The sequence below is a fragment of the Esox lucius genome, chromosome 25, assembly GCF_011004845.1.
Source record: "Esox lucius isolate fEsoLuc1 chromosome 25, fEsoLuc1.pri, whole genome shotgun sequence".
Taxonomy (NCBI): Eukaryota; Metazoa; Chordata; class Actinopteri; order Esociformes; family Esocidae; genus Esox; species Esox lucius.
In genome coordinates this window covers 332,917-343,158 of record NC_047593.1, presented here as the reverse complement: position 1 = coordinate 343,158, position 10,242 = coordinate 332,917, and the positions used below count along the sequence as shown (strand labels likewise).

The 10,242-nt window shown below is 39.4% G+C and overlaps 1 pseudogene; it reads left to right on the top strand.

The window, feature by feature from the left end:
* LOC117594117 lies at positions 1 to 6,583 on the top strand (annotated as a pseudogene).
* The last annotated feature ends 3,659 nt before the right edge of the window (positions 6,584 to 10,242 follow it).

Sequence of the window (10,242 nt, the reverse complement as noted above, 5' to 3'; positions counted from 1 at the left end):
GTTGAACTGCAATGCTCTCCCAACCCTTTCTCAGTTAATTTCACTAAATGTAAACCTCTAAATAGGTTAGTGTACAGTACATGTTCTGTTTTTTTCCTCTCCCAGGGCTATGTAGTGCGCATCAGCGGAGGCAATGACAAGCAGGGTTTCCCCATGAAGCAGGGTGTGCTGACCCATGGTCGTGTGCGCCTGCTTCTTGCCAAGGGCCACTCGTGCTATCGCCCACGTAGGACCGGAGAACGTAAACGCAAATCTGTTCGCGGCTGCATCGTTGATGCCAACCTCAGTGTGCTCAACTTGGTTATCATCAAGAAAGGTAATGTTTGTATGATAGTAATGGCACCCCTTAGTAGGCCATTTATGGGTGTGTTCTTGTAGGTGGGGGTCAGTGTTGTGCTACAGAAACTGCAGAGCTGCTTTACCAGATATAACCTGATTCACTGACCGTGGCTGGTTAAACTGCAATGCTCTTCCAGTTATTTTCTGCATATAGACATTTGAAAGTCTACATCAAATGTCTGACTAGTTCCTTTTACCTATTTACAACCCTGAGAATCGTTATTGTGCTGTTCTGCTCCCACTGCCTGGATGTGGTTAATGTGGGTGACAATTCTCCATTAAGTCTACGGGTCTGACATTTTCTTCTCTCCCTCTATCAGGTGAGAAGGACATTCCTGGCCTGACCGACAGCACTGTCCCTCGCCGCCGGGACCCAAGAGGGCAAGCAAGATTCGCAAGCTTTTCAACCTGGCAAAGGAGGATGATGTCAGGCAGTATGTTGTGTGAGGAGACCTCTGACCAAAGAAGGTGAAGACAATGCTTTTAAATCCTGTTTGGGATTGAAAACAACTTTGAAATCACTAACAATAACACTCTCAAACCAAAGGTTTTTTTCAGTGTTTATTTTCTGATTGTGTTGTAGCTGTACTGACTGCATCCAACTGAAATTAATTAAGCTTGCTAGGGTAATTAAGAATGCATAAGTGCTTCTCTTCCAACCACTCGGTTTCTCAAAATAAACCGAGTGGTTTATTCCGATCCCTGTCCCTGATAGGTCTGCAATTTTAATTAAATCATCCATTGACTATTCAACTTCTAGTGACTTACCACATTGAGGCTGTGTTGCATATTGGTTTGAGTTGCGATTAGATTAGATGTGGGTATTGGCAAGTACCTTGCAATATATATATATCATGATAAACATGTTACGATTCAATACATTTCTTCACAATGTCACGGTACTTACTGATGTGCTAAAGAGAACCTCTAATAATATTAGGCTATATACAGGTGCTGGTCATAGAATATCATCAAAAAGTTGATTTATTTCAGTAATTCCATTCAAAAGTGAAACTTGTATGTTATATTCATTCATTACACACAGACTGATATATTTCAAATGTTTATTTATTTTAATTGTGATGATTATAAACTGACAACTAATGAAATCCCAAATTCAGTATCTCAGAAAATTTGAATATTAACTTAAGACTGATTTTTAGAAATGTTGGCCAACTGAAAAGTATGAACATGAAAAAGTATGAGCATGTTCAGCACTCAATACTTGGTTGGGGGCTCCTTTTGCCTGAATTGCTGCAGCAATGCGGCGTGGCATGAGTCAATCAGTCTGTGGCACTGCTCAGATGTTATGAGAGCCCAGGTTGCTCTGATAGTGGCCTTCAGCTCTTCTGTATTGTTGGGTCTGGCGTATCGCATCTTCCTCTTCACAATACCCCATAGATTTTCTATAAGGTTAAGGTCAGGCGAGTTTGCTGGCCAATTAAGAACAGGTCCTTAAACCAGGTACTGGTAGCTTTGGCACTGTGTGCTGGTGCCAAGTCCTGTTTGGAAAATGAATTCTGCATCTCCATAAAGTTGGTCAGCAGTAGGAAGCATGAAGTGCTCTAAAACTTCCTGGTAGACGTCTGCGTTGAACTTGATCTCAGAAGACACAGTGGACCAACACCAGCAGATGACATGGCACCCCAAACCATCACTGACTGTGCAAACTTTACAACTGGACTTCAAGCAACGTGGATTCTAAGCCTCTCTTCTCTTCCTCCAGACTCTGGGACCTTGAATTCAAAGGAAATGAAAAATTTACTTTAATCAGAGAACATAACTCAGCAGCAGTCCAGTACTTTAGTCTTTAGCCCAGACGAGATTCTTCTGACGCTGTGTCTTGTTCAAGCGTGGCTTGACACAAGGAATGCGACAGCTGAAACCCATGTCTTGCATACGTCTGTGCGTGTTGGTTTCAGAAAGCACTGACTCCAGCTGCAGTCCACTCTTTGTGAATCTCCCCCATATTTTTGAATGGGTTTTGTTTCACAATGCTCTCCAGGGTCCCTATTGCTTGTACACTTTTTTCTACCACGTCTTTTCCTTCCCTTCGCCTCTCTATTAATGTGCTTAGACATAGAGCTCTGTGAACAGCCAGCCTCTTAAGCAATGACCTTTTCCGTCTTGCCCTCCTTTTGCAAGATAAATGTAATTTTTGAACTACATGCACACTGTTTGGGTAAATGTTCCTGCTATTATTACAGGTAAGAAGCCCAGGACCAAGGCTCCAAGGATCCAGAGGCTGGTGACACCCCGTGTGCTGCAGCACAAGCGCCGCCGCATTGCCCTGAAGAAACAGCGCACTCAGAAAAACAAGGAGGAGGCCTCAGAGTATGCCAAGCTGTTGGCCAAGAGGATGAAGGTATGGAAAGGCATATACCGCTTAGAGATTGGCTGTTATTAGCCATTTCCTGTTCTACGTAGGGCTGCTACCAGTGTCTAACATTTTTGTGAATCCACCAGCAAAGCATTTATTAATTTTTTTTACTGGCCAAAATAATTGTTCTTTTGTGTCACAGCTCATCACCTACACATACTGTAGCCTGTCTCTTAACTCCTTTAACTCAATTTATCTCAAAACTTTGTGATTTGGCCCCTTGAATAGTATTCGGTTAACTGAAAAACATGTTTAAATAAAAAAAAAAAATGCCAGTACAACATGAGCCCCCAGTACATATCGCGCGATGGAGTGGGTGTCTTTATCCTATAACATCGGCTCAGTGGGCGTTTGTGAAAAGAGCGACCGCGCATATGGAGGATTTGATACACTGCTGATTTTGCAGGTTTTCCTACTTACAAAGCATGTAGAGGTTTGTAATTTTTGTCATAGGTACACTTAAACTGTGAGAGATCTAAAACAAAAATCCAGAAAAACACTAATTTTTTAAGAATTAATTTGCATTTTATTGCAATATTTATGAACACATAAATGAGTTTATTGGATGGGTAAGTCTAGAGAACCTAGTTACCTAAGCTAGCCTGCTATATGGTATTTGCTTAACTCACCGGTTTCTGCACTCTAAAAACACCTTTCTGTTCCACTGCTGAGCTTTGCGTAGCGTTTTGTGACCATGTCTTTTTTTCTGTGGGTACAGTAACATTAATTCAGTAAATATGTTCCATCTTCCCTTGGATTAGTTTAGTACTTTCGTCCACTTGCTATCATTTGTGTCATTCTGGACCCCTCTACACTATACCGCTCTGACTGTTAAACAACAAATACGTGTGACGGTGCGCAAGGCAAAAAATGGACAAAACGTCTACTTTTTATAAATGTCATTGTATATCGTTGTTGTAAACATTTTAAATTTGATTAATTGTAATAATATTCAGGTCAATTTTTTTCAACAAAAAATACATGCATGAAAAAATTGAATACACGCATTTACTTATACTAAATTATTTTTGGTATTCAAATATTCGACTTTCCATGCCCGTCCCTAACTTTTAAAGGTTTAGACAACATAGCTTATAGACACTGTAGAGTCAGTTGGGAGATTTCTCTTGCTTCAGATATCCTTACTGTTTCACTGTCAGTACAGAAGTGATTATCTTACTATGATGCTAGCTAGTAGCTACCAGACAATTGTATCCAATATCTTAAGGTGTTTAAGACTGAATTGGCTTTTGGACTGCCAACTTCACGGTTTTATTTTCTCCCCAAAGTAATGTTTGTCTTACTTTGAAATCCACTTATGAGTAATTTCCTCCGAGCAATCATGCCAGATGTTTTGACATCACTATTTTGGTATATATATATTACACCAGTACTCTGCAAATGGAAAATCTACCCGAATTTGGTGCTTGGCGGGTGTTAATTTCAACACTGGCTGTGTTGGCACATGAACCTTCGTGCTCATTTTGTGCCTTATTAGGTAACGATAGGCCTATTTGATGTGCCGATTCTTTATAATAACATAATTCATAAACAGTTCCCGGTTGTGGTACATATCATGTAGATAGTCAATGTAATTTTGGCCTGCGCAAATGGTATTTTATTTGCCTTTTCCTGTCACTTTCAGTAGAAAGTGTTAGCAATTAGCCTACATTACTACAATTAGAAAATCAAGAGGTGTATAATGTATATCCTATTAATATTTCTACAATTTCCAGTTTAACTGTTTTTCTGCTTGCATCGTAGCTGCATGTCTTCTGGGATAGCATTGGTTGGTTTGAGCTCAACACTTTCAGCTGCTTATTTTGTGGTAATGGAATGGGCAGTTATTCGCATATAGCGGGAAGTGGAGATGTGATCAGAAGCTTTTTTTGTAGACTAAGTTTGTGGTTAGATTAGTACTATTGTAAAGGAACTGGGACCTTTTTAAAGTCACTTGTGAGGATTATCCTGATTTTATTATGGAATTTCTCCACAATTTCAAAAGTTATTTGCCATCCATTCTGAAAGCGCATCATCCCAAATATATACGCATAGGTAAAATTGCTGGTGTGGTAACTGGAGTAGTGGGTACAGCCTATCTTTTTGTCGACTACAGTATTTAAACGTTTTGAGTATTTTTGTTCTTCCATTTCCAACTGATATTTCTGTCCATGTCAGTTAAACTACTCAAACGGTAACTCGTGCAGTACACATTTCGTACTGGCTAATTAGGTTATATTTCAGAAACTTCAAAGGTATTAATACTATGCACGACACTGTGCTGTTAATAAATAGTAGGCTATAGGCTGTATCGACCTTGTAAACTAAACATTCTAAAATGTTCCATCAGCCTTACTTGATATTGTGTATAGCTCAAGTTATATTGACACGTATCAGTATGGAATTAAGGGGTATGTACCTGATACTTAAGTTGCCCCACTACAAGATCAATAATGTTAATCTGATAGTGGGGCACAAGCTACATAGAGTTCTGTGGATCTGAATGTACGATATGCATGTAGTCTACGATAACATGCAGTGTACCGTCACATCCCTAGTATCTTCCACTGCTACATCCAGTTCTCATTGACAGTGCTTCCGAACCAAATCACTGGTCACTACCCTCTTTGTCCTGTTCTGTCCATCACATGATCCCACACAGCATTAAAATCTCCTTAAACTACAAGTTGAAATTCTGTTAGATCGAGTAGTAGTTTAATTAACACAGAACTTTGTCATAATGATTAGGAGCATAAACAGAAATGCAAATTTTCAATGGTTTATGGTAGTTTTAAAAAGTTACTCTACCTTCCGAAACCCCTCCTGACCCCAGAACTGTAGCTTGGAAGTTACACTTCCCTATTATCATTCTACCCTTGACTTCTCCTTTTGTGTGGAATATAAAGACCATGTGCATTAAATGCAAGTATTTTTAAATAATTAATTTGTCATAGCATGTATGATTTAAGTCATTGACGGCCTCAACTTAATTTACTTGCAGTATTTAATCTATAGCATGGTGTTGACCTGTTCCCCAAGAAACAGTTTTATGTTTATCGCTGTATTAACCCACACCTTTTCCACCATACCCCTACACAAAACAACAAACCATTACCCTCCCCAAAAGCAATGTTTGAGGAAGAATTCCTTAATCATTCCCATCCTCCATTAATGTGGTAGTCACTATAATGAGAAACCCACCCTCCCCTAATTGCACTAACTGAAATACCCATATCACAATATCTGGGTTGCTCTTCTATAAGAACAGGCATATAATAAAATTAATCAGTGTTTTTAACACTTGAATAGTTAACATGATACAGCATCAATATGAAATAAGCCCACAATTTAATATTAGACCAACTAAGATCAATAAGGAGAAAAATAAATGAATAACCCAGTAGGCAAAGCTATACTTGCAAAGAAAACAACTCCATCTCCGTCTCTGCTAGCTTCCAAAATTTTCTGGGGTCTCTTGTGTTGTGTAGACTCAACTAGTCTAGTGACATTTGTTGCCAACCATTTTTATTACTGATTGTATGTTGTTGCAGCCCTACTTGTATGCATTTTCCCGTTGTGAAAACCAAGCATAAAAGTTCTGCACTCAATGGTTTCATGTAGCTTCTAAAGTGTCAGGGACTGCATCTTACTAACTGATCAAAGTAACCACAGGAAAAACTGACATCTGCATTTACTACTTATGGACTCATACATCTCATCCTTGTTTGCAGGAGGCTAAGGAGAAGCGGCAGGAACAGATTGCCAAAAGGCGCCGTCTCTCTTCCCTTCGGGCCTCTACATCCAAATCTGAGTCCAGCCAAAAGTGAATTATGGAACTGGATTAAAATGTTTTGTGCAAATTTTTCTTCCGGGTGTTTTATTCAATGTTTTATTTTGCCTAAACATTTTCATGCCTGTAACCAACAGTTTTCACATTGACTGTTCTCACAAGGCTTAGAATTATGCATCCTTCGGACAGATCAGAACCTTCAGCGGTTGTTAGCTAATGTATTTGAAATCCTCTGAAGACTTGACTTATCTGAAAACAGCAGTGTAAATACTACCCTCCCAATCAATTGTTTTGAGCTTGTAGTCTGAATCCTTTGCTGGAGTTATATTCGGTGTCTTATGAGAGCCCTAGTCAGTGTTTGTCCTCAACCTCTGTGGTTTTCAAACCTCTCCTGGGGACCCACCAGCTGTTCCATGTATTAGATGTATACCAGAGCCAGCACGTTTACATTTGGTCAAGTAGTTATCAAAGCCCTTAAATGCTTGATTTAGCTGATCGTGTTCAGGGTAACAACAAAGCTGAAACACCTGGGTTTCTCCAAGAAGAGGTTTGAACAATTGCTCTAGCTTTTTGAAGTGTTATAAGCTAGCATGGCTACTAATTTTGTTTAGCAATGCACCCCTTTTGGTTTAAAAACCTGTTGTGCAGCTAACTGAATTTACAATTGAAGTGTCTCCGGAGCACAGATTAAGTACCTCTTCTGTAATGCCCAGTTGTATGGCAGAGGATTTACGGGACAAACTGGATTTTGACACGTTTTAGATTGAGTCAAAAAGTTAAAGTATTACAATTGTAGTGCAAGTATCAAATAAATTGTCTGGAGATTCAAGGTCTTTGCAAGAACAAAGATGCAGGTAGATGTGAGGAAAATGCAAGAGACCCTTTTCACAACCCACTCAGGCTTTTATCCTAGTAACTGAAGTTGTGGGCTGAACTAGGAATCACAAATGTCCTGAAGAATAGACCTCCATACCTAGGGACACTTTCCAGTCTATGCCTCCTGACATCATATTGTCATACAGTGATCTATTCATGGGTTTAGCATAGGGTGATTAAGGCATTACCTTAGGTCCTGTAGTTAGACCGGGGATAAACATTGGTAACATTCTATTAGAAGCACATAAGCAGACAGTATAGTGTAGGTTGTTTACTACTTACTGAAGAATCATGGAATATGTAAAACAGAATTAAAAAAATTCGGTTCCTTCAGTCCTTTGGTGTCCATAAGGAGACACAGTAAGCGTTCACATCAAAGTAAGGTCAGTGATCAATATTATGGGTGGGAAGGTTGCACAGTTCTTTTAGAATAATCATGCGGTATGATCGTGAAGCCAATAGGACGTTATGGTCAATTAAATGTACATATAATTTCTTTGTCATGGGCTACCATGAAAACTCGTTGGAGTAAGGTTACCAAGTAAAACTGAACTACAGAACAAACATCTAGAAAACGGGTATAATTCCCTATCAGTGGAATCATAGGAGTTGAAGAAACAGCGTCTCTGGTCTTGATAGGAAAGGCTTTTCATAAGATCTAGACACGTGAATGACTAGGAATGTATAACTGCGTGTTGGGAAGTCTTCACGGGATCGTCGGAGTTCGTAGGCGGTGCAGTTACAGGTATAGACCCCGGAGAATTCCAAAGCAGGGTTGTAAAATTAAGGTGACATTTGGGCGGACGAGGCTTGCAGAGTCATTGGATGGCGCTAGGGACATTTCTCCTAACCAGTGTCACATAGAGTCGGGAGGAGGGAGGAAAAGAGAACACAAGGGGGAAACAACACCTGCGTGTTGGCCCCCCACCCAACGCAAAACTTAAGCAAATTAGGCTCAATCATTTGTGCATGTTTGTACCGTTATTTTCGTTTGTGCTGCTATCATTTTATAGATATTAATATTTTATAGGTCATTCTGAGGTCACTCAGCCCCCCAACATCCTCTGAAATCTTGTTTGTGCTTGTATTTTATATAATAGACATTTAAATATTGGTAATGACGTCACTCAGCCCCCCAACATGCTCCAAATTGTGTCAAAACAGGCTCATTCCTTTGTTCTGCTTTGTGCCGTTAAAATGTTCGTTTGTGCTACTTCGGTATTTCATATATTAGGCATTTAATTATTGGTGATGTCATTCGGCCCCCAACGTGCTCCAAATTGAGTCAAAATAGGCTCATTCGTTTGTGCTAGTTTGTGCCGTTAAAGGTTTCGTTTGTGCTGATGCAGCGTTTATGTATTAGACATTTGATTTTATGTGTCACAACCTGCTCCCCAAAATAGGTTCAATCATTTATGCTTCGTTTGTGCCGCTGAAATGTTTGTTTGTGTTGCTACAGTTTTAGGTACATAGCTACATTTCCCATTGGATAGCAAACTGGCTTTACTCTCTTTCCACTATAGCTCTGTCACTATCAGTAAAAAAGCAGTCACAAAAACAAACCTTTATCGGCACAAAAGGAGCACAAATAATTGAGCTTATTCTGAGTGAATTTGACCTATGAAATATTATTTAATATCTAAAAAATGATAGCAGCACAAAAAAAAAATTACGACACAAACCAGCACGCACGATTAAGCCTATTTTGCCGCTGGATGGGGGACCATCTTTACACAGGTAAAATACCTTTAATCGTTTCTGCTGTCATTTTGTAGATATTAGTCCTAAAAAATATTTAATAGATAACTCCGAGGTCTGATCAGCCTTTGTCACACAAGGTTTGTTTCTTTACAAGGTTCGTTTGTGCTGATGCGGCGTTTTATATATTTGACATTTAATTTTAGGTCAACTGCTCCCAACTTCCTCAAAATAGACTCAGTGTGTGCTCCATTTGTGGCGGAACATTTTTGTTTGTGCTGCTATAATTTTTTGGTAAATATAGCCTACATTCCTACTGGATAGTTCATGGATTTACTCTTTCCACTATCTTTAGCGTTGCTATAGCGCTGTCATTATCCATTATAAAGACAGTCGCAAAAACAAAAATGTTACCGACCCAAACGGAGCAAAAAAATCTCATCTCATCTTCATCCGCTTATCGGGTCGCGGGGACAGCAGCTCCAGCAGGGGACCCCAAACTTCCTTTCCAGTACCTTTGAGTACACTTTCCCAGGGAGGCTGAGAAGTGTGATACCCCTGAGCACAAACGAATCAGCCCATTTAGAGTCAATTTGACCTATAAAATATTATTTAATATCTAAAAGATGAAAGCAGCACAAAAATTGTAATGGCACAAAATTAAAATATTAAAATATAGTTAAAATATAGTTTTTGCAACGTTCTTACAAAATCAGTTGAAGTAATGACAGCTATAGTGCAAAGAGAGTAAAGCCAATGCGCTATCCAGTAGAAAATTGATTAGGTTATACCAGAAACTATACCAGCACAAACAACTGAGTCTATTTTGAGTTAATCCAGAACAGGTTGGGCTGCTGGCACAAACAACATTTTCAACCCTCAAACGAAGCACAAACAAACGAGACTATTTCGGGTGAATTTGAAGTATGTCGGGGAGCTGAGTGATGACCAGTGAAATATTCTTTAATGTCATAAAAATTATAGCAGCACAAACGAACATTTGAACATGACAATCCAGCATAAACGGATCATAAACGATTGAGCCTATATTGAGTCGGTTTGGAGTTGGGTGGCTGGTGACGTTTTCGCCTCTAATCAAACGTCTAATATTAAAAACACTGATGCAGCACAAACAAAACTTTTAACGGCACAAACCGGC